This window comes from Cryptomeria japonica, chromosome 10 (genome assembly GCF_030272615.1).
Source record: "Cryptomeria japonica chromosome 10, Sugi_1.0, whole genome shotgun sequence".
Taxonomy (NCBI): domain Eukaryota; kingdom Viridiplantae; phylum Streptophyta; class Pinopsida; order Cupressales; family Cupressaceae; genus Cryptomeria; species Cryptomeria japonica.
Window position 1 is genome coordinate 44,481,153 of NC_081414.1, and position 25,035 is coordinate 44,506,187.

Here is a 25,035-nt window from a genome sequence, read left to right on the forward strand (position 1 = left end):
TGATGAAGCTTTTATTGACTATCTTGGCATACGAGACGATCTCCCCCCTGGGGACCATAAAGCGGGATACACTATAGAACTCAATAGTGTGGCATATTTTGGTGAGGGTGTCGGACCTTCCAGTCACAAAAATGTGAAAATATGAACAAACCAAGGGTCTTATGGCGAAAACCACACTGTGGCGCTGTCTGACCCCAAAAAAGTAAAAAGAAAGGACGTATCTAAGGGCGAAAACCTCTCTGAGGCACCCGAAGATGGAAGGCTTGACATTCTCCCAGCATCATATGAGGAAAAGTCATCCATGTTGGTAGAGGAGACTATCAAAACAAACATTGGTACAGAAGAGGTTCCACACAACATATTCTTGGCTCAATCGTTGACAGAGTCCGAAAGGTCAAAATTCATAAGTTTCTTCAAAGAACGACAAATCAACTTTGCATGGTCATACGCTGATATGCCTAGATTAGATCCGGATTTGGTAATACATCATTTGATAGTTAAACCGGGGGCAAAACCAGTGAAACAAAAATTAAGAAAGATGCATCCACAAGTGGCATTACTAGTCAAAGAAGAACTTGAGAAATTATTGGATGTCGGATTCATATGCCCAATTGATTATCCTGAATGGATCTCTAACTTAGTGCCTGTCAGTAAACTAGATCGCAGCATCAGAATATGTACAAATTTCAGAGACATCAACAAAGCTTGCCCAAAGGATGACTTCCCATTACCAAATATTGACTTGATTGTTGATCTTACAGCAGGTCATGGAATGTTGTCATTGATGGATGGATTCTCTGGTTATAATCAAATAAGGATCGCGCCCGAGGATCAACACAAAACATCATTCACTTGTCCGTGGGGAACTTTCTACTGGAATGTCATGCCCTTCGGGCTAAAAAATGCAGGTGCTACATATCAAAGAGCCATGACCACTATCTTTCATGATCTTATTCACGTAACCGTGGAAGATTATGTCGACGACCTCTTGGGCAAATTAATAGATAGAAATACACATTTAGACATACTTTCAGTCATCTTTGATTGGTTGGAAAAATACAAAGTAAGATTAAACCCCAAGAAATGTGTCTTTGGAGTAACCTCCGGGAAGCTTCTAGGATTCATTGTATCCAAAAGGGGAATCGAAGCTGATCCAGCAAAAGTCAAGGCCATCTTGGAGATGCAACCACCAAGAAATATCAGTCAACTTCGATCCTTACAAGGCAAACTCCAGTCCATACGAAGATTCATAGCACAACTTGCAGATAAGTGTAATCCTTTTTAGCACCTGCTACATAAAAACATCAAATTCAAATGGGATGATAACTGTCAACAGGCTTTCCAGATGCTCAAAGATTATCTTCTAAATCCGCCAGTTCTGATGCCACTAGTTCCAGATCAACCTCTGTCACTATACATATCAACCACTCCAATAGCACTGGGGGCACTCTTAGCATAACAAATTGCTGAGGGCAAGGAAAAAGCAGTATACTATATCAGTCGCACATTGGTCGGATATGAGCTAAATTACACACCAATTGAGCATGCATTTCTCGCGATGGTCTTTGCTTCATAGAAATTGTGACATTACATGCTCACTCATAAGACCAAGTTGGTTGCAAGGATAGACCCATTGAAATACCTTCTCAATAAAGCAACACTTACTGGGTGACTGGCCAAATGGGTAATGATCCTGAGTGAATTTGACATTGAGTATGTGGACAGAAAAGCAATAGAAGGACAAGCCATCACAGATCAATTAGCAGACGCTCCCATGATTGATGATGTTCCTCTAAGTTCAAAATTTCCAGATGAATCTATTTTGACAATGTCACATGCAAAGCCATGGCAACTGTACTTCGACGGCTCATGCACACAGCATGGGGCAGGAGCTGGCATCCTCTTTATAACTCCTCAAAGGGATTCTATACCAAAATCATATCGCTTATCATTTCCTTGCACTAACAATATAGCGGAATATGAGGCATTAACAACTAGATTACGGATCGCAGTTCAGTGGAAGATCTAGGAACTTCGTATTTTTGGGGACTCTCAACTTGTCATCCGTCAAGTAACTGATGATTACCAAACAAAAGATGAAAAATTAATGCCTTACAAACAAATGGTGGATGACTTGAAACAACACTTCACAAAGATAGATTTTGAGCAGATACCAAGAGAACAAAATTGCGCCGCAGATGCCATGTCTACAATTGCTTCACTAATTGATCTACCTCCAAATCAGACCTGCTATGAGTTCTTGGTGGATAACCTTTTGGTTCCTTCATATGAGATCATGCCTACTGAGATGATATGTGTTGTCGGTCCCGAGTCCCAGTTATATGGTTCCATTTTCACATACCTTCATGACAATACCCTACCTCCTAATCTCTCAAATAACCAACGTCGCACTTTCATTCGCCAATCCTCTCGATATGTCATTTTAGCTGATATCCTATACCGGCAAGGTCTAGATGGCACTCTTCTTAGATGTTTAGAAAGTGACGAAGCTTAGATTGCATTACGGGAAGTGCATGAAGGGATATGTGGTCCACATGCTAGTGGTCCTACCTTGGCCAAGAAACTCATCAGGACTGGATATTACTGGCCCAATATGGAAAAGGACTCATATCAGTTTGTTAAGAAATGTAAGCAATGTCAAATTCACAGAGACCTCATACATGCGCTAGCACAAGAACTTCAACCAATTACGTCTCCTTGGCCTTTTTGTCAGTGGGGACTCGATCTCATAGGCAAGATTCATCCTCCTTCTTCCAATGGTCATAAATTCATTATCACTGCCACAGAGTATTTCACAAAATGGATTGAAGCCATGCCTCTCACACAAGTCACAGGAAAACAGATTGCTACATTCATCCTCAACTATATCATTTGCTGATACAGTATTCTTGTTTCCATTATCACTGATAACGGGCGTTCCTTCAAAAATCAGGATGTTCGTGAACTCTGTGACCGCTTCCATATTTCCCATCGTTTCTCCACACCATATTACCCCCAAGGTAACGGTCAAGCTGAGGCGTCTAATAAAACAATCCTTAAAATCCTCAAAAAGACAGTCGACGACGCTGGTTGTAATTGGCATATCCAATTTAATCCTGCACTTTGGGCCTACCGTACAAGTGTCCACAGACCTACAGGAGATACACCCTATTCACTTGTCTACGACGTTGAAGCCATATTGCCTATTGAGGTCGAGCTACCCTCTTTACGGGTCTCTTTGCAAAACATCATCAGTGATGAAGACTATAGGGTCTCTCGCTTACAAGAACTGGAACTACTGGATGAACGAAGACAAACTGCTTTTAATCATCTCAAGGCTTACCAACAATGAATGAGTCGCAACTACAATCACAAAGTCAAGCCTCGCACATTTGAGGTAGGTGACTTGGTTCTCAAAGAAAACCCCAAAAATCAGCAAGACAGAGAGAAGAAGGGCAAATTCGAACCAAATTGGTTTGGTCCTTACATCATAACAACAACATATGGATCTAGGGCATATCAGCTCTCAACTATAGAAGGTGAACCTTTGGAGGATCCTATCAATAGCATGCACCTTCGCAGGTTTTACACATAGCTCTTCAGAGTATCCTAATTCAAAAAATAAAAAAAAATAAAATAAAATTCAAAAAATACAAAAAAATTCAAAAATACAAAAAAATTATAAAACAAAAAAATCATTACTTGGTGAAAACTTGGCAAACAGGCGCCTTGTGACACAAAAAAACATTGAAAAATCGAAAAAAGTAAAGAGAAATAATTTCGTCCAACAGTGAAAACCACTTCGGTGGTGCCCTGGGAAAGTACCATGGTGAAAACTGGGTCACCAGCGCCATGCGTAGAGACATTGCTCCTCCCTCCTTCAGGATTCACTTTCAACCTTTCATTTTGCACACACTCACAACCTATTCGTTCATAATAAACTTACCCATTCCCATCATGGCTTGTTATTGATCTACCCAAGATTGGTTAGCCATTCATAATAAACCTCCCTTTTCACCTCCCTTTCCATCCATAATAAATCAGATCTTATCTGTGGCTAAGGCAAATCCTACGTCTAGTGATGGGTGTGGAACTGAGAACATCACATGTTTCGAGGAGTATAGTTTCTTCCAGCTTCCTTCAGTCTATTCATGCACAATCCACAATAAAGCAACATTTGCATCATAGATCTGCAATAAAGTTTCATCTTCTCCACAATAAAGTATCAGTTTCATGGATTCAGTCAGTTTCAGATGAGACACAGCAGCAACAATGGGCTTCAACAAATCAAATCTTTCAACAGACTCAGACAACATATGGTTCAGTGCTATCTATCCTTTCTATGAAAGTAAACATTATGACCATAATCAAATAAGACTTATACAAGTGACAAGAGATACTAAACTTGAGGACTACAGTGGATGTTGGTGTCGAGTCTTGGTTTTCTTTTGATTTTATCTTTTGGTGACATGTCTTTTAGCTTTTCCAGGATGTCTTTGACTAGAGATTCTATCTCCAAGATGTCTTTGACTAGAAGGGCGAGGATGGGGTATCATCACCTATTTTTCTTTGCTGTCTGTGGATTGTCTCTTAGTAATGCTATGACTTGTCCAAGGATATGAGGACACTGTGAGTCTAGTGTGAACTGGGGCATTCTTTGTTTGTGACTATCTTATCTCCATGCAAATGGGTATAATGACTTTCTGGGTCGAACATATGCCTCTATTGTCATAACCTAGTTGCCATAATAAATCTCAATGATGATAAAGCACAAGAAGCTCTTTCACTTTCATATCTTCTATCTTTCATCCCCCTTTCTTGATTGACTTCCATCGTCCTTCTCAAGTCCGCGTAGCCTGCTATCACATGACTGAGTATAATGACACACCAAAAACATTTGCATTTCATGTAGTTGCACCTGCATTATCACATGTTAGCATTCCATACATACATATAGATATCACAATTGCATCACATCCTGCACACAACACCCGTTAGCACAATTTACATTTACATTATCATATTCATCTGCATTTCATACATTCACATTTGCATCATGCATACATATATAAAACATAAAAGAACAAAAATATATTGCATTGCATCATATACATATTTGCATCCATATCATAAAACATACATCATAAGAACATCTCATCACATAGGTACACATGCATGTAGCTACCACAAAGATGAATCATCTCATATATATATATATATATATAAAGTGTCATGATACAATGATGTCAAAATCATATGGCTACAATCACCCGCATGTGTCTACATCATCATACAAAAATGGTACAATACTGATACATAGGGAGCCCTCTAAGGCTGTGATGAACTCCCTCCCTCGGAGCCGCCTGGCCTCAACCAAATCTGAGCCCCTGAAGGACTCGCCCCATGATCATCCCTCCTGTCCCCTCTATCTGGTGGTGGTGGAGGACCCATAACCCCACCACTAGATTTCTGTCTCCTCCGGCTCCCTCCCGTAGCTGTCGCTGTCGCTGTCCATGATGGTCTATGGAAGCTCTTCACCCACTGATCAGCTAGCACTGCACCATAATAAAGATCTCGCCAGTAGGCAATCTCCTCCCTGGCCCGCAGAACGTAGGTATATCCGGCCCCTGTATCCTCTGCTGCCTGTCTCCCAGCCCTCAGTGCTGTCTTAGCCTTTGTGTAGCGCTGAATGGCCTGGTCTCACTCCCATTCAGTATCTTTGAGCCGCCTCCTGAGCCTATCCCTCTCCCTCTCCAGGTCCTGGATCTCATTTGCCTATCCCTGGCAGATCTCCCTTAGCTCCGTCAGCTCATCCTCCTCTGCCTTAGCCCCCTGTGGCTCTGCCTGTGGCTCCCCCTGTACGGGTGCTTGCCCCTGTGCCTATGCCTGTGCCTATACTAGTACCTATACTGGTGCTTGTATTGGTACCTATCCCTGTATCTGTCCATGTACCTGTCCCTGTACCTGTCTGGGACCCTGTGCTGCTGGCACCTGTAGTGGCAATCCACTGCGACCCCTCACCACCCAAGCCTGCCTATCCTCTCCACCCTCCCTCCACGGTGCAACCCTCCTCTCTCCAACTGCTCCCCTCCTCCTCCGTTGGCCTCTACCACCATCATCTCCATCATCATCCCCATCCCCACCACCATCTCCATCTAATAACTCTCCTGGATCCGTCAGGTGTGGGAATGGATGCTTGGCCCAGTATGCTGTGTACTCGACATCCATACCAGCATCCTCGATCTCCGTCCACATGTCCCAAGGTAAGGGCATCATCTCTACAAGTTGTGTAATAGCCTGATCATATGATAACAGGGGCCCAAACTGCGCCTGATCTCTCACAGTCTGTGCATACATGCCTGAACCCCGTGGCATCCGCTGGATCGTGCCAAACTGCCTGCCAACCCTATCTACTAGCTGCCTCTCCAGCACATAGGGCATATGGCCAATCAGGTACCTGCTCTGGAAGGTGTAGGGCAGCTCTACCGCATCATCCTCCCATTGCTCACATCCCAGGTATAGCCTCCATATGACCACATCAATGTCATCAATCACCCACCGCCAATGCTCTAACCTGCCAATCCATGGCTGCGACGTGATCATGTCGTATAAGTGAACAAAATTGCATCTGTGACCTCTGCCTCTGAAGTGTATCAGTCTCATCACTGGCAGATGCTCATAGGCCCACACCTATAACAATGTCACCCTACAACCCAATCCCACTGATCCGTGGTATACAAACTGATGCAGCTCATAGTAGAGGTGTGCCAGCACACACGGTCCCCAAGCATATCTGGTGTGCTGTGTCACCAGTGTCTCCAGTGCACCTCCCTAGCCCACAGCCAACCCTCGTGTCGCTCTATCAGGACACAAGAACCCAATGATCGCTCCTCCTATCACTGTTGGCAGCGCTAATCCTGTAGCTGTCATAGTGTCCCATGCCACATGTCCAACCCTCATCTCCAGTCCTGGGTCCTGGAACACTCATCTCAGGGCCTCCCTGTCTCCATCTCGATCGTATGGAATCAGCTCCCCGTCGATCGATATCCTCAAAATCCTATATACATCCTTGAGGGTAATTGTCATCTCCCCCATCGGCAAATGAAATGTACAAGTCTCGGAGTGCCACCTCTTTGCCAATGCAGTCAACAATCCCATGTTTGCCCGAAACTTAGGCACATACAACACATGTCTCAATCCCATAGCCTCAATTGCAGCTCACTCCTTGGCTATCAGCTTAGGTCGCAATCTTTGAGTCGATGGGAATCTCTCCCGTGACTCCATCATAGGCAAATACTCCTGTAGTCAAGTAAATCAATCATGTCAGTCATAGTGGCATTCACTGTTCATCACAAAATGCTACTTTTTATCTAAATGCATATGGCATTCTATCCTAGTGACACTCACTGTTCATCACAAAGTGTTGCTATTAATCCTAGTGGTACTCCCTGTTCATCATAAAGTACTACGTGTTATGCACTCCCTGGTCATCACAAAGTGCTGCTCACATTTGCACTCCCTGTTCATCACAAAGTGCTGCTCATATTTTAGTACTCCCTATTCATCACAAAGTACTATATCTTGGTACTCATTGTTCATCACAAAGTGCCTTGATCTATCCTAGTCTTCCCTAGAGGACCTGCTTGAGTGTATCCTCTCAGCAGCTTAGCCAATCGACAGCGTATGTTCATCACAGAACTGCCGATTTGACCTAAAAGACAAAAATTCACATTTTTGGACACAAATGCGCTTTCCTGACATAAACGCGCTTGAAGACTGCACAGACACGCCTAAAAAACACAGACGTGCCTATGCTCTGCACAGACGTGCTTGGGTGACATAGACGTGCCTTCTTGGCACAGACGCACCTATACATCACAAACGTGGTCGCATTCATCACAGACGCATTTTCTAGCATAGACGCGCCTGGCACAAACACAGACGTGCCTCTCGAGCATAGACGTGCCTGGCACCAACGTAGATGCGCCTGGACGTTTTTGGACATTTTTTGGACCCTATTCTAAGTGCATTTATTGCCCTATCTACCATGCATTAATGACAACAATAAATGCATCAAAGTATGAGGAGGTTTGGTGGTACTTACCGACTCTCCTGCCTCTGTTGGCCTCTGGAATCGGCGAATGCGGTCGAATCTGTGAACGAAGGCCATCGCTGCTGACTGCTACTGCTCTCTTTTCGCTCTGCACTCTGCTCTCATGGATGTGTAGATGACAATGAGGATGTATTTTCCCCCGTGGTCTATCTTATAGACTACCCCTAGCCCTAGTCTCCTATGTCAGCCTTCATTATCCCGTGACTTTGTCACTTTATCTAGTCAGTCCATTCTATCCCGTCTTTCTTATCGAGAGATTGTTTGCGATCTTTTCAGACATTTTCATCCAATCTCTCGAGGGGGCATATCATTCCCATCTTGGGGCAACTCCGTATCAGTTCATCTTATCTTCTTTGAAACAACGCGACAAGCCGCATTGTCTCAAAAAGGGGCAAAATGTAGACACCCAAAATTGTCCAGTCTAATTAAATAAATATTTTATTTATTTAATTATCTAAGCTTAATTCTTCTATTAATTAAATAAATCTTTATTTATTTAATTAATTCATTTATCCTCTTCTAGCCTTATTTCTCATTTAAATAAATACATTTATTTATTTAAATTATCCTTTTCCTAAATTAAATAAATATCTTATTTATTTAATTGATCCCACTTCTTCTATTAATTAAATAAATCTTTATTTATTTAATTAATTCATTAACCTTTTCTACCCATGACACATGTCATTAATCTCTTAATTCATACACTACCTACCCCTCTTATTATTTTATTATTTCTTTTACCTACCCTCTAATCATAGCCGACCTCCTTTTACACCTCTCAATCTTAGCCCTCCTTTTCATATAGTGTCTTCTATATAAGGAGATGCTTCCTTCATTATCAAACCCTGGCTAATCAATCATCTTAATGACTTGACTATTTGGCATATGCGATCCTATTTGCAACCACATTCCGTTCTTTGTTGAGCTCTTGTGCACATAAAATCTGAGAGCAAATATATCAAGCAAGATCAATGGAGATAGGAAGAATGGAGATCCAAACCCTATTGGACATGTGATGGTATAATCTTTGTGATTTCATTTGATTTGCATTGTCTTAGGTAATCTTCATATGTTATGGTGGATCTTTGTTGTTGTTAGGCTAGGGTTTTGTGGTTGAATTCATTTAGCCTTTCAATATCGTTATTATTGTTATCCATTTTCACCATAAACATATATAACTCCTTAATTTTTTCACATGAATATCTCTACCTCTTTGACATCAATTCCAGAAATCTAACATAAACATCAAAGTGAAAATCATAAATTCTTTGAACCATAAGACTAACTACTCCCCTAGAGTAGTAGCATCACCACATCAATCCAGAATGAATAATAGCTCTGATAATGCATACCAGACTGATGCCAAATAGCATCAATCAGGTCTCTACCGGAGGGGCAGAAAACCTTAACCTCTCTCTCAAATGTTCAAATGATTCCTCAAACCAATCTGACTTCATTTGCTTCCACCTACTCCTTCAGAAAATTTTACTTGATATAAATATCGGATTATTTGATATGTCAATAGCAACAGAGTTATTACAATTAATAACTAATGATACATTACAATCCAGCTTTATATCCTTCAACATATGCTTCATCCATAGAACTTATGTATAGTTAGTAGCAGCAACAACATACTTAGCTTCAGCAGTAGATAAATAAGTACATGACTGCTTCTTGTTGATCCATGAAATGAGTTTCTTTCCAAGAAATAAAGCTTCACCAAATGAGCCTATTCGGTTACCTATATATCTAGCCCAATCTGCATCTAAACATGCTCATAGTGTAAAGTCACCATACAACAAAAACCATACCAGAAAATCCTTGAAAATATCTGAAAAATCCTAGCTAACGGAGAAAGGATTCAACATAATCAATTCCTTCCTTTTGAGAAATCCATTGCAAATCAGTCAAACCTAGTTCCAATAGCATCCAATTCCATGTGTTGTGGTTTTTAACTAATCCAATTCCTCTTCCATAGCTTTCATCCAACATTCATCCTTACAAGCTTTGGTACAATTAAAGAAATTAAGCATACCTCATCAGCTACCAACCTTCTTCTTGTCCAATTATTTGACCTTCTGAATGATTCAGCCTTACATACCAAGGAATCTTCTGACTTTTTATTCCTCTTCCTTGATCTTCAATTACTGTTGAATTTTCTGATACCGCCGGAGTAATTGGTTCTGCATTCTATTCTAGTATAGGTGTTACCGGTTCAGTTAAGACCATTTCCACTACCAGTTCTTGCTCATAAATTTTGATTTGACTTCTATTCTTCTCATTCACCTTGACATTAGTGCTCTCCACAATCCTATGCAATCTTTTGTTATAACATCTATATGCTTTTCTTTCATTAGAATAACCAAGAAACATTCCTTCATCACATCTAGGATCAAACTTGCCAATGAAATCATCTCTCTTGATATAACATTTACTACCAAAGATTCTGAAGTACTTAATTGTAGATGTATGATCAAACCATAACTCATAAAGTGACTTACCAGTAAACCAAACTAGATCCAAGATCCAACAAATCTTTGCCGGTTAACCTTCAAACTAACTTCTCCAAATATTTGAAACAAGCTTTCAGACCACTACCAGGGGCAATGCAAGATCTGTCATCAATTTGCCTTCTTCTAAGGCGAATGCCTTAGTTACTGGATGAGTTTCCCGCCGGTGTAGGAACATTTTGCTCTACTGGTTGAGTAATCGAGGTATATCCTTGAACCAAATAAACATCCAGGGCAATTTATTCTACCTGTTGAGCCTTAGACTTCATAACCCACTTCTTCTCATTCTCCTTCCGAGTATCATCAACCTTCTACTTTCCCTTATCATTAGATTATCACTTCCTTCCGATGGGTTCTCGCTTCTGCAAAATTTAGCAATATGTCCTACTTTGTTGCATGCATAACAAGTGACATTATTCTTCTGAATTGTCTTACTTTAACCTTGACCATTCCTTGACCTGCATTGATTAGCCATATGTCCAAACTTTCCACATGCATGACATTTCACATTCATTCTACAATCTTCTGTCCTATGACCATACTTCTTACAATTTGAACACTGACGAGGAATTGCATTATTTTTCTAATTTGCTCTATTTCTATAATGTCTTTCCATATGACCAATTTTATTGCAAACAAAGCATCTACCATTAAATTTATGTGCATTGGGTTGCCTTATCGGTGTCCTCTAATTCCGATTGACCTTCTGACGAGATGTGTTATCTTGATTTGCAGTACCAGAGCTTTCTCCATGCTCAAATCCAAGACCTCTAGTGTCTCCAATGTCCCTTTGATCCTTCAATAATTCATCAAGCTTAGCAGAACTAACCTTGAGCTTATCTTTGTATTCATTTGCAATAGTCAGATCATCTCTTAGGATTGTTACCATTCTTTCCAATTATTTCTCATTGTTATGTGATTGCACCAATTCAATTCTCAACATATCATTCTCATGAACCAACATAATGCATTCCTTAGATCTATCTTTCAAAGATATAGCAATATTTTCTTCACTTTTATTCCGGTCTTCAATCTCCTTGGACATCCTCATAGTCAGGGATTGCATTTCATTCTTCATGACAACATTCTCTTGACTCAACTTTTGACATTGTTCCTTAAGGGAATCCTTCTCTTCATCATCCTGATTTTGTAAAAGTTCCCTCCTTTTAGCTTGAACAAATGACGACCTCTCTTGTAGGATAAGAATGAATTCCTTTGCCAGAATTTAATTCATCTTGTAACTTCAAGTTCCTCAATATTTCAACATCATAGTCTTCAAGTGCTACTTGAAGTTCCTTACTTAAAATTATCTCCATATATTCTGGATATAGGATCTTCCTCAAGCTATTATACTTCCTCCGAGGCACAAGTATCTGATACCAATTGTTGGGATCGAAGAACACTGAGAGGGGGGGCTGAATCAGTGTTCTACCAAAATGGATAAATTTTACCTTATTAATATAACAACTCAACAAACAGTAAACATAAAAACATATAATAATAAACCACAAAGCTGAACACAATAACACCATAGATTTATACATGGAAAACCTCAAAGAGGAAAAACCATGGTGGGATTGAAGACCCATAATATCTATTCATTGATCAGATGAATAAATATTACAATAAGGGGCTTGCACATGCACATGCAGGAAGGCCAACAACCTAGAGCACACTGCTCATCACAAAAAGAATCTAACTAACTACAGAAAACATCAGATAACAATCCAGAATGAAGATTGAACTGCAAGTATAGCATCAACCATGCCTGAGTATAGTTCCAGTTAATCTCAATACCGAAGGCCTTAAACCTCTTCTACAAACCCAATTCGATCACCTATGATCAACCAAATCCTCTGCATATGATTATTACATTATTTGCTTTCATACCATAATATTATCCATCTACAAAGAGATCTTACAACATATTTATACCAACCCGGGACCTAAACAATTAAGGCGACCACCTAAAGGATAATACAATAAATTCATAACTTAAACCTGCAATCTAATAATCAACCAAGTCGGTCTAAGACCAAAACAACATAATCCAACCCATAAGTCATCCTGGAAACACATCAAGAAGTTCCAACAACATGTTACATTAAGCCGGTCCATAACCTAGATAGCACCAAACCCAATTTAGGTCCACACACACTATAGCAATGGTCCTAATCAGTCAAGGCTCGAACATGATCACCATCAACATCTTGAATCTCTTCTAGAAGCCGCACCAACACCAGTTATGCATAATATCAAAATATCTTCAACAAATCTTTGCCGGTAAAACCCTTACCGGTAACCAAAAGGCTTACTAGAACAAGTGATAGCTTCTGGATCATCAAATCAATACCAACTGACTGAACATATATCTGAATAGCATGAATAGCAGATCTAAGCCAATTCCTTAAGCCAAAGAATGCCAGAGCATACCGAATCAACATGATCTTATCAACCAAAAACCAATCATCCTACCGAGACTAACCAGATACCGGTAAACAACCAAAGCAACTAGTATTGACATCAATGACAAAACATCAATGCAACACATAATCAATTCCTCCAAATTTCCAATAGATTCCTCATCTATCACACCTTCATCAGCAACATAATAGAATCTCTTCTGAATTATGTACTTCTAGTAGGGCTCATAGGGCTTGTTATGCTTATCATGCTTCTCATATCTATCATGCTTATCAAATCTATCATGTCTTTCATGCTTATCATACCTAGACATTCTTTCAGGACACCTAGAAGCAAAATATCCTATCTTATTACAAGAGAAACATTTCAGAAGTAACTTTCCATCATACTTACTAGCTCCCTTAGGCAATCTCTAAGCAATAAGTGCTTCAAGCTCATCCAACTCTTTCTCCTATTCTTCCATCTCTCTCATCTCTCTTTTATATCTTGAAACCCTAGATGAACTCTCTCCCAGATCATACAGTTGCTTCCCGGATATAGAGGCTTTAAATACAGTCTCAGATTTACCATGTGATTCTTCAAATTCTCTCAACTTAAACGCAACTAGCTTACCTACCAACATATCTCTTGTCACAGTAGTCACACTCCAGATCTCATCAATAGCAACAACTTTAGCTTTATAAGAAGAAGGAAAGGATCTCAATACCTTAGCAACAATCTCATCTTCCTCAAGAGTTCTACTAGCACATTTGATGTTCATAACAAGCTCATTTACTTTAGCCATAAAGAAATTTATGTTCTCATCTTCTCCCATTTTCAATGTCTCATATTTTCCTTTCAAACTCTGGAATTTAGAAACTTTAACTTTTGCATCTCCTTCATACAAGACCTCTAGATTTTTCCATATCTCATGTGTAGTCTAAAGTCCAATCACATCAGTCATCTCTGAATCGCTCAAAGCACTCAACAATGCTTCCTTAGCCCTTATGTTATGTTCATCTTCCTTGATCTCATAAGCAGTATTCAGTCTATTCGAAGGAACATTTTAGACATTCTTTGTAATCTTCCGATAATCTTCACCAAGACACTTCAAATGAACTTCCATCCGGTCCTTCCAAACTATATAATTATTTCCATCAAATCCAAGACTCTCCTTCTTAAACACATAAGCTTCCATCCCAGATCTCCTCAAGCAGTTAAAATTCTTCCAAAGGATCTAGCTCTAATACCACTTGTTGGAAACAACAAGGAAAACTGAGAAGGGGGGGGTGAATTAGATTTTTCAGGATTAAACCAATTAAGTACAATCTCAGAATTAATCAACTGCAGCAACAAGAAAGATAATAAAAATAACAAAAACACACATAACACCAATATTTTTGATGTGGAAAACCCGATTAAGGGAAAAAACATGGTGGGAACCTACCAACAATGAGATGATACTCTACATTAGTATGTGTAAATATTATAATAGGGAATGCACATGCATTTAGGAACACTGCCTAGAGCTCACTGCTCAAATTAGAATTACCCAGAAGGCTCCGAACCCCAGGGAAGGTTCACTACCTTACAAAAAGTTTTGGACTACAATCCGGAAAGAATGAATTGCAAAATTAACATCTGTTAATGTCTGATGACATTTTTGATTAAGCTCAAATGTTTGGCCTTCACCAATATTTTCTCAGCACACAACACTGAAAGATGAATTCACTTGATTGCACATACATCACTCTCTGATAATGTAGACTCCACCATCGACAACAAATTACATGAACATTACACCCATTTATACAAATCATCAACCTTGACTACAAGATCGACCGAATCCATAGCACCTAATTACAAAATTACATCACATGATACATAAATCAACCACCAGAACAATATAATATCATAGACAACATAGAATGGACCTAAATCAACTCGTCAAACATGCATCACCAACGAAAATCTTGCTAAGATCAACCACAAGACGTTACACCACCAAAATACCGCATAACATGAAGAATATCCTAGACCAAGAAGATCATCAAGAACTCACACAATAATCAATGCGGACCACCAAAATAAATAGGACATGATTAGGAAATTCCAACAAGCATGTTAGAACCATCCTCAATAGCTGCACCAACACCACTTATGCAAATATCCATCAATCAACACGCTAATGTTCAAGAACACTTAACAACAACAAATCGAATAAGAAAGATAGCTTTCAGAGCACCAAATCATGAACCATTTGAAATAAAGATACACACAAACATCCCAAACACTCTCCCAAATCCGCAACATAAGCTATGATCATACCATAGCACAACGGATCAAACACCAGAACACTGAAAAACTGAACACACAAAACCAGTCTCCATACCAAAATCCACAACTCAACCAAATCATCATAAAGCATGATGAAATCAATAAGGAATGAAGTAGAGACACTAGAGATACTTCATACTAAACCACAATTCTAAATCAATTCTTTGCAATCACTGAATCACCAAAAATATTCTCTGCATCACCAAAACACAGGAATATGTTGACATCAATGACAACAACATATACTAGCAACAACAATATCCAATAATGGCATCTCTCTATTGTTTATGGTTTCCCCTCTTCAAGATGATCAAAGAAGGATGAAATGAAAAAAACATTACAAACTATGATATTTCTTCAAAATAACAAAGATAGAACCATCAAATAAATTTACAAACCTCCAAAATATGATGTACAACTGAAAATGAAGCCCCCCACAAGTAGAACTTCTTCAAGTGACAACATGTCGAAGTAATCAAAATAGATGTGAAAAATCATAATAACTCAATAAATAATACACATGGCTAAATCTAGAAAAAGTGCATGGACATAATGATAGAGCTCTTGATCACCTTTCAAATGCCACTAGAATCAATAAAATTGAACAATCTAGCATAAAGTTGTACGCTCGAGAGTCCTAAAGAGAGTTTTCACTTCAAGTTGCAATCAATACTACCTGTAGATTAGGAAATTGAAAATCATCAAAACAATAGCAATTAGGACAACCACAAAACCTAAAGCTGCTATGAAAGCAATCCTAAATCCAATCAATGAAGACATAAAGACAAGATATTCAAATCAAATGAAATCGAAGCAAACCGACGCAGATATCTCCTTCATGTGGCTCCATTGTTCTTCTTTCACCTTCAAATTTGATGTGGATCTCACCTAAAAGTGCAAAATGCAAGTGGAAAGCAAGTTGTTGAGAGATGAAATTCGCAGCATAAGGTTACTCGAAAATGTGATTGATTGATTCCCTTTTCATTGAAGAAAATCATCCAATTTATAGACAAATTTTAGAGAGGACAAGATTAGCATGAAGATATTTGAAAGGAAATTCAAATCAAGAATGGCAAAATTATGACAAATGTGTGACACTTTCTATGCAAGGTGTATGACAAATTATGCACAAATTATGACAAGTTGCTATGTAAGATGTATGACAAATTATGACAAGATTGAAATGCCATTCCCATGACAAAAGGGAAGAGAGAAAATAGCCTCCATGATTGCAACAAATGGAAGCATAAACATAGGAGAAAATGAGGGAATGAAATTAGGGGAAATATTAGAAAAATTAAAGAAAATAGGAGAAATAGAAATTAGGAATTAGGAGAAATTAGCAAATTAGAAAATTGAGGAAAAATATGAAATAGAAATTAGGTGAATTAATTAATAGGTTTTCATCCATTAATTAATTCATGAAAGAGACCTAGGACTAAATAAATAGATTTATTTAACCCACAAAGAAGAAGAAAAGGATTAAATGAACAAATCGTAAAACCCTAGAAATAAGAGGACAAGGAATTAGGTCAAGACAACAAGAAATTAATGTAGGTTCGATCATGATTCTAATTGACAAAGGAACAATGTTGATAAATGATTGAGATTGGTTGACAAAAATCAATGACAAATTGACCAAGATTGACAAGGAGATCAAATTGATAGGAGCCAATTGACAAGGAACAATGACTAATCTATCCAAATTGACATGATTGAAAAGGACAAGGATCGATGACGAATCGATCGCAAAATGACAAGATTGACAAGGACAAGGATCGATAACAAATCGATTGCAAAATGACAAGGCTAACAAGGACAAGGATCGATGACGAATCGATCGCAAAATGACGAGATTGACAAGTTGATAATCGCAAATGATTACTAACAAGTTAAAGATGATTGAAAGATTGACAAGAGGACAAAACCCTAATTCTATCATCAATTACGATTGACGATGTCCAAAATGATGATAAATGAGCATGCACCATGATGCGATAGGATAAGATCGACCAAAATCACGATTGAAGATTGCTATCGACAAGACCTAATTCGAAAGCGATAAAAATGAGGAATGCAGAAGAAGGATTCGATGCTCGCAAATGATAAAGACCAAGTGCACAACATAGAAGAAATGTTAATGCGATGCAAGAACCCTAAAATAAGGCAATGCGCAAATGTTAAAGTATGACTCCACAAGCGTTGACCATTTTTAGACGTCTACACTACCAACCAATAAAATAATGAGAAATACACTTAGCCACTATGAATGTGGTTGAATCATCTTTGCAATGATATCTTGTTTGAAAATTTTTGCATCTTGGATAAAAATTTATCTTAGTTTGAGAAAAAGGCCCAATTGGGTCACTCTAGGACAAATGAGGGCCACAAATAGCCCCTAGTGCTAAGAACCTAGTCACCAATAGGACTCTAGTCACTTCTAGGTGAAAATAAAAAATGGGATGCTTGGTCTAATAGTATGAGGGTTGAGAAATTCAACAGAATGGATAAGGATTGGTGATCCCTAGTGGTAGGTACTTGCACCACCAACAAAGCTCCGACATAAAGAAATGAGGGCCTAGTGATCGTGAGGGAGATCCAGGTGGTGTATAGACTCCAATAGATGGTTATGTGACTATTGGAAGCAAAAATCACATACCCTACCAAATAATTCAATGAACCCATTGATGATGTGGACACCTAGACATGTGTGCAACAAATAAAAAGACCATGAATCCAATAATAATCACAACCACTAAAATTAATATAAACCCTAAAATAAAATACACTAACCTCAATTCAAAATGTGATTTTAATAATAATAAAATTGTAAACTATAGTAAATGCCAACATTGGAAATATGCAGACGGAGTATGAAGTATGACACCAAGAATACACCAGAATTGCAGAAAATAGAAAATGCCTAAATAATGCCATGATGCTCAAAATATTCCCCTGGTAGAATCAGAGGGGATTTTTTCTCACTTCCATCCATAAGATCTATACTATGTGACCAGGTATGAATTTGTTCGAAATTATGATTATACAAAAAAATCTTTTGATCCACTCTAGAAAAAAGTGTCAAATTTCAATAAATTGATAGGCATTTTAGGGGGTTTGGGGCCTTTTAGATGTAATGGTAGGGTCTAACCTAGCCCAATTTTCTCCAAAATATTAGCTACCTCCTAAATATGGCAAGTAGAGATCAAACTTGAAACCCTTGCAAGTTCGGAAAATGGTCGAATTTAGACAAAACAAAAGTCAATATTGACTTTTTGAACCATCTTGGACTCAATGGTGGGCTTATATCTCCTCCAAGACATGCCAAAAATAACCTTCAATGAAAATATCTCATGTAGCAATAGCTCAATTCTCAATTACGAGAAGGGATTTACATGTTCATAGCTCTGATACCATGTTGAAGTGTTAGACTTCAAGATTAGTCAAGAAATATACCTTCCACAAGAGAGTTTTTCAACAAAGAGTTTTCTTGTATATTGAGAAATGATATTGATATGGATAAGATACATGAGATATGTTACAATGTACAAATACCTTGAATATATAGGCAAGATATGATGAGGTATGACAACTACCCTTGATACAAACATTAAATGCTCAATACAAAATATTAAATGCCTAAATTACTAAAAGTAAATAATGGAACATGGACCCATTACAAATAACTTCTATAATGACACCTAGGATATAAGGATAACTAACTTAACTCCTAAGTAAACATGTATATAGGCTCCCACTAATAACTAGATAGTAAATAATCTCATTCACACTAACAAAAGATAAATGTATCTTGTTTCTTTTCTCTTTGTTTGAATCTTGGGAGAATCTAATTATTGCCATTAACAGTGGTAATGCAGAGCCAAAAATGAACAACTTGATTATCATTCTTCTTTTTGAAGAGAGGAGGAGAAACTCTATGAATGTTGGTTAAAGTCTATGAATGTTGGCTCCCAAGATGCCTTGCCCTTGCAAGTGCAGGGAAGGTCCAAAGAGAAAGTGCCTAAGGGGGATGAAATAAGGGATAAGTCTAAAGGAAATTCTAAGACCCTTAGAAAGAGAAAAGTGTTGGAATTGTGGGAAAAGTGGGTATGTGAAGAATGTAAATTTAAGAAATAGAGTGTTTATTCCTCTATACAAAATTCCTCTGTTGATGATTTTGATTCTTTTTTAATTTCAACTAACACTATTAGTGATTATTCTTGGCTTATTGATTCGGGTTTCTGCTACCACATGACTCCTTAGAAGGAGTGGTTTTCCTCTTACAAAGAATATGATGGGGGAGAAGTTTTCCTTGGTGACAACAACACAAAAAATATTGTTTGTAAAGGAACTTGGTAAAGTTGTGTTTCAATGATGGAAGGTTAAAACCCTTGACAATGTTTTACATATTTCAAGACTTGTGATAAATCTTCTTTTTGTATATGATTCTAGAATGCATGCGACATTTGAAAAGTATATTTGTAGGTTGGTAAGAGGGATTTTGGTGATAGCTAAAGGATGTCAAATAGGGACTTTGTTTAGGCTTAATGCCTCCACTTTTAGTAACTTTTCCAATGTAACTAGCATTGCAAATGCATGTATGATGTGGAACCAAAAATTGGGTCACATTGGTGAAAAAGGTCTTAGGAACATTCTAAATAAAAAATTGGTTGATGTTCTTTCTAATTATTTTGTTGGTATTTAAATTAATTTTGTGAGAATTGTGTGTTTGGAAAATAAAATATATTGAATCATTTCCTAAATGATTTTATAAGGTAAAGAGACAATAGAAATCATTTATTTGAATGTATGTGGTCTATAGATGTTGTTTCTTTGGGTGAATCTTGATATTATGTTTCCTTCATTGATGAAATCTTAAAATACACTAAGTTTAAGGGATTTATTATATGCATTCTCAATCTGAAATTTTCACTAAGTTTAAGGGATGTAAGGCCTTAGTTAAGAATAAATCAGATTATAAGATAAAAGTGTTGAAAGTTGACAATGAGGGTGTATATTGTTCTATGGAATTTGATGAAATTTTTAAGCAAGAAATAAATTTTTGGCATAAGAATATTCCCTATACTCCCCAAAAAAATCTGGTGGCAAAAATATTGAACCAAACCATAATGGAAAGAGCTAGGTGCATGTTAAGGGGTGCTAAGTTTGATATATTCCTTTAGGTAGAAGTTGTTGCTATTATTTTTTATTAGATTAATAGATCTTATTGTTCAAATCTTATTGATAAAACTCCTTGTGAAGTGTGGATAGGTAGAAATCATTTGATTACACACTCAAGGATATTTAATTGTGAGGTTTTTGTTCATATTCCTGAGGATAAGTGATCTAAACAAGATCCAAAAGCTCAAAAATGCATATTTGTTAGTTATGGTGAGAATGTAAGAGGTTATAAGCTTTGGAATCCTCTAACCCATAAAATGATCTTTTCTAGAGATGTTATTGGCATGGATTTAAGAGATTACTTAGGTGAATAACAACCAAAGGAGAAAACAAATAAAGTACACTTTGAGACAAAGATTGAGAAGTAGGAAGATACAGATGTGGAATAATAGTTAGATGGATCTAAGAATGGAGAAGAAGAAGAGGGCTCAAACAGTTCAGATGATGTGCAAAATAAGCACATAGAGGAATATTGATAGGTAGATTGTATTAATCCTACCTTGAGGAGGTCCAAAAGGCAATCAAATCCAATTGACAAGTATAGCCCACCATTTTTTTTTGTATAATTTCTTTTTTAGTATTGGTAATGAACCAATATCTTTCAAGGAGGCTATCTCTTTGGAGGAAAGTGAGTCTTGGATGGAGGACATGCAAGAGGAGATGACGGCCTTGGACAATTGTGAAACTTGGGATATTTTCAACTTTCCCAAAGGAAGAAATAACATTGAATGCAAGTGAGTATTTAAAAAGAAGTTTTGAGAATTTGGTCATTCAAAGCTATACAAGGCTAGACTGATGGACAAGGGCTACTCCTAGAGAGTGGAAGTTGATTTCAATGCAATTATCTCCTATTGTAAAATTTACTTCTATTAGATTCCTATCATCTATTATCATTTCTTATAATTTTGAGATAGATAAATGGTCCACGTTGAGACTACTTTATTGCATGGGTATCTTGAGGAGGAGATTTATATGTGACATCTTGATGGTTTTGTTGTGAAAGGGAAAGAACAATTGGTTATCAAGTTAAAGAGATCTTTGTATGGTTTGAAATAGTCACCTAGGATGTGGTACCATAACTTTGATATTTTTATATTAAAGATAGGTTATATGAAGAGTGAGGAGGATCATTGTGTTTATATAAAGGTTATTGATGATCAAATACTAATTATTGTCTTGTATGTTGATGACATGTTTATTGGTAACAAGAAGGTGACGATTAGAGAACTCAATGCTCAAATTTATAGCACATTTGATTTGAAGGACTTGGGGTATACAAAATATATTATTGAGATGGATATGAACATAGATTAGGTTCACATAAAGCTTTGGTTAAGCCAAGTTACAATGTGTATGCTAATACTATTTTGTAGAATTTTAATATGTGTGACTATAAGCTAGTTAGTATTCCATTTTCAGTTAGTACGAAGTTAATTTTAGACATGTGTTCAATTTCTAATGATTATTTTGAGGATATTTCTAAGGTTACTTATGATAGTTATTTTGGGAGTATATTATATGCAATGGTTTGAACTAGACCAGATACAACCCAAGTAGTTGAAGTTCTGGGAAGGTTTATGTCTAATCCTACTAAAGATCATTGGTAAATTTTGTTAAAAGAGTTTGTAGATATTTGTGAGATACTTATGATTACTATTTGGTTTATCATGGTACTAATTATGTTCTTAATTCATTGGACATATAAGGATTTATTGATGTAGATTGGGCAGGTGACTTGGATAGTCGAAGGTCCACTAGTGGCTATGTGTTTACTTTGTTTGGAGGAGCAGTGAGTTGGATGAGTAAGAGGCAACCCACAATTATTTTTTCCACCACTAAAGCATAGAATATGGCTATTAAAAATGCCTCTAAGGATGTAGCATGGTTACAAAGACTTGGTTTTGGAATTGGTTTTGATTGCGGGACTGTGAGAATCAGATGTGACAGCCAGAGTGCTATCTTTTTGTCCAAGAATCCTATGTATCATGCTTGTACTAAACATGTTGATATTCAAAATCACTTTGTGTGAGAAATGGTTGAGAATGGTAATATCTTGATAGATAAGGTTGACACTTTGGATAATGTTGTAGGTTCTCTTACAAAGGTAGTGACCACAAAAAGTTCTCTTAGTGTAGGAAAGCCATGGGCTTTAATCATTATACTTGATTTTATTTAATGTATCTCTTTGATGTAATTGCAATGTATAATTTCAAGTAGGATAATTTAAGGATAAGGTAACATTAACCTTCCAATCCTTTTCCATTCATATGTCTTCATGTTCCTTAGAAAGTGTTCCCTAGGACACCTGAGAAAATAATTTAAATATTTGTACTTTATGACTAATTGTAATTTCATTTTCCAAAGGTGAACATGAAAATGTGATAAAGATAAATTAAAATGGATAGTATACACTCTTTTCCATGTCCACATTGATACATGAAGGGTCATGCATTAGACACCCAAGTTTGGGAAGATAAAAGGTGTCCATTTGGAGATCTGAACAATCATCAGTAGTTACATAGTACTTATAATGTCAACACTCTAAGTGGCTTTAGATTTGGTTCCCAAGGAGGAGTCACTTTAAGAGTTTTATTATTTTATTATGTCTATATTATATTCATTCTCCAAGGCATGGGTTTTTTGCAAGTGGTTTTTACCCCTTGTTTTGGGAAAATAATAGTGGTTTTTCCTCTCCCATTTGTCTATAAATTGGAGTTGGAAGGCATAGTTGTTTCGCCACAAGTTTCTTTGAGGTTTCCAAGTAGTTCTGGGTTTAGTTGGAGAAGATAGGTGAAGTGTATTATTTTTTTAGTCTCTCTTTTGAAGATTAATAATATAATTGCCCTCGTTCTCTGGTGGAGTTTTTTCCTAAAATGGTTTCTCTATGTAAGTCTAGTGTCTCTTTTGGTATGGCCATTTTATATTTATGTTGAATGGTACAATCTCCTGCTTATTTCAGATTTATTTTCAGATTTGTAATCATATAATAAATTTAATATTACAAGATTTCTTCACCTTGTTTCTCAACAAAATTCATTGTTACACACTTTGCACTAATAATTTACAATGGCATCCCTTACTTTTTGTAGTAGAGGACATATGGACGACTTATAGTTTTCATGAGAAATAGTAGTCACCATTAATTTATTTTTTTGGGGGGAACCATACCTTCAGACATGTAGTGTCATGGTTGAAACACTTCGTTGGTGAAGCAACCACCAAGGTTCAAATCTTTGTTGGGCCTTTGTTCTTGCAAGCCTTGTGTCTTTGTTGGGTTGTTGTGCTCATGGGTTTGAACAAGTGAAGTATGGGAATGAGGTCCCCTTTTTGTGGACTCACCAATTCATAGCTCCCGGTCAAAAGCATTTCACATGGAGCCAAAGGGCATGTCATGCCAGGGTCGCCAATCACGTTATAAAGTTTACCAAGCATTTAAAAAAAAATTCAAAAAAATGGGGGGAACCACATAGAATCACTACTAGGTTGTCACCTATAGTGTACCCTTCATTTGGAATCTTGTATGCCATAGTCCTCTATTTTTTGTTTTGGCACATGGAAGCTACTCCAAACATACTACCATTTGCTTACTTTTATTTTTTATGTAGAATATATATTGATATTTCAAAATCCAATATATAGTTAAGTATCATGCCTTTAAAAAATATTCCCATCATGTACATGCAAACTACATCTAGTAGCTTTGATTGTTTATGAGTCTCAAGCATATATTCCACTACTCCTTGATAACCAATTTTATGATACTTTATCCAAATTGGTAGAAATCAAATAGATGCTTATGTATCTCTTTGAGAAACACCTCATACTATAGATTGAATAACATTATTTCACATCAATATAGTGAATTTTCACTAGTAAGAGAATCCTTGTGCATGAATTATTCAATCTTAGTTGTAAATAATTGAAAATACACGTGATCTTCATTGAAGAATACTAAATAACTAATATACAAATCATTAAAGGGGTCTAGTGATGGACATAATTTTTTTATCTTTCTTTCCATGCATGTAGTTGACTATAGGATAAATACTTGTGCAACCCTTATATGGATTAGCATATTGATCATAGATGACTCACTTGAGGTATTTTTGAGTCCCATTACCCTCTATTTGACCTATGTACTATTATTCCTATTTTGGTAAAGAATATGAAATCATCCAAATATACACAAGATACAATTGCAAACATTTTCATCAAAAAATTACTACATCCCTTCATCGACTCATAAATCATTACATTAATGTGACTTATATAGGCACTTATCCCCAACACCAAGTGAGTCTATTGTATGATTGATATAGAGTAGTTTCAATCCTTTCTAGATTTAATCTATGCTTAACACATATTTGTCCATATAGCTAACTAATAGTCTTTACCTATAATTCTAAGTACGGTTTTGCCTCAAAACACAATCTTTTATAATTCCAAACGTATTTATGCACTTTCTACTATTTCTAGGACAATATT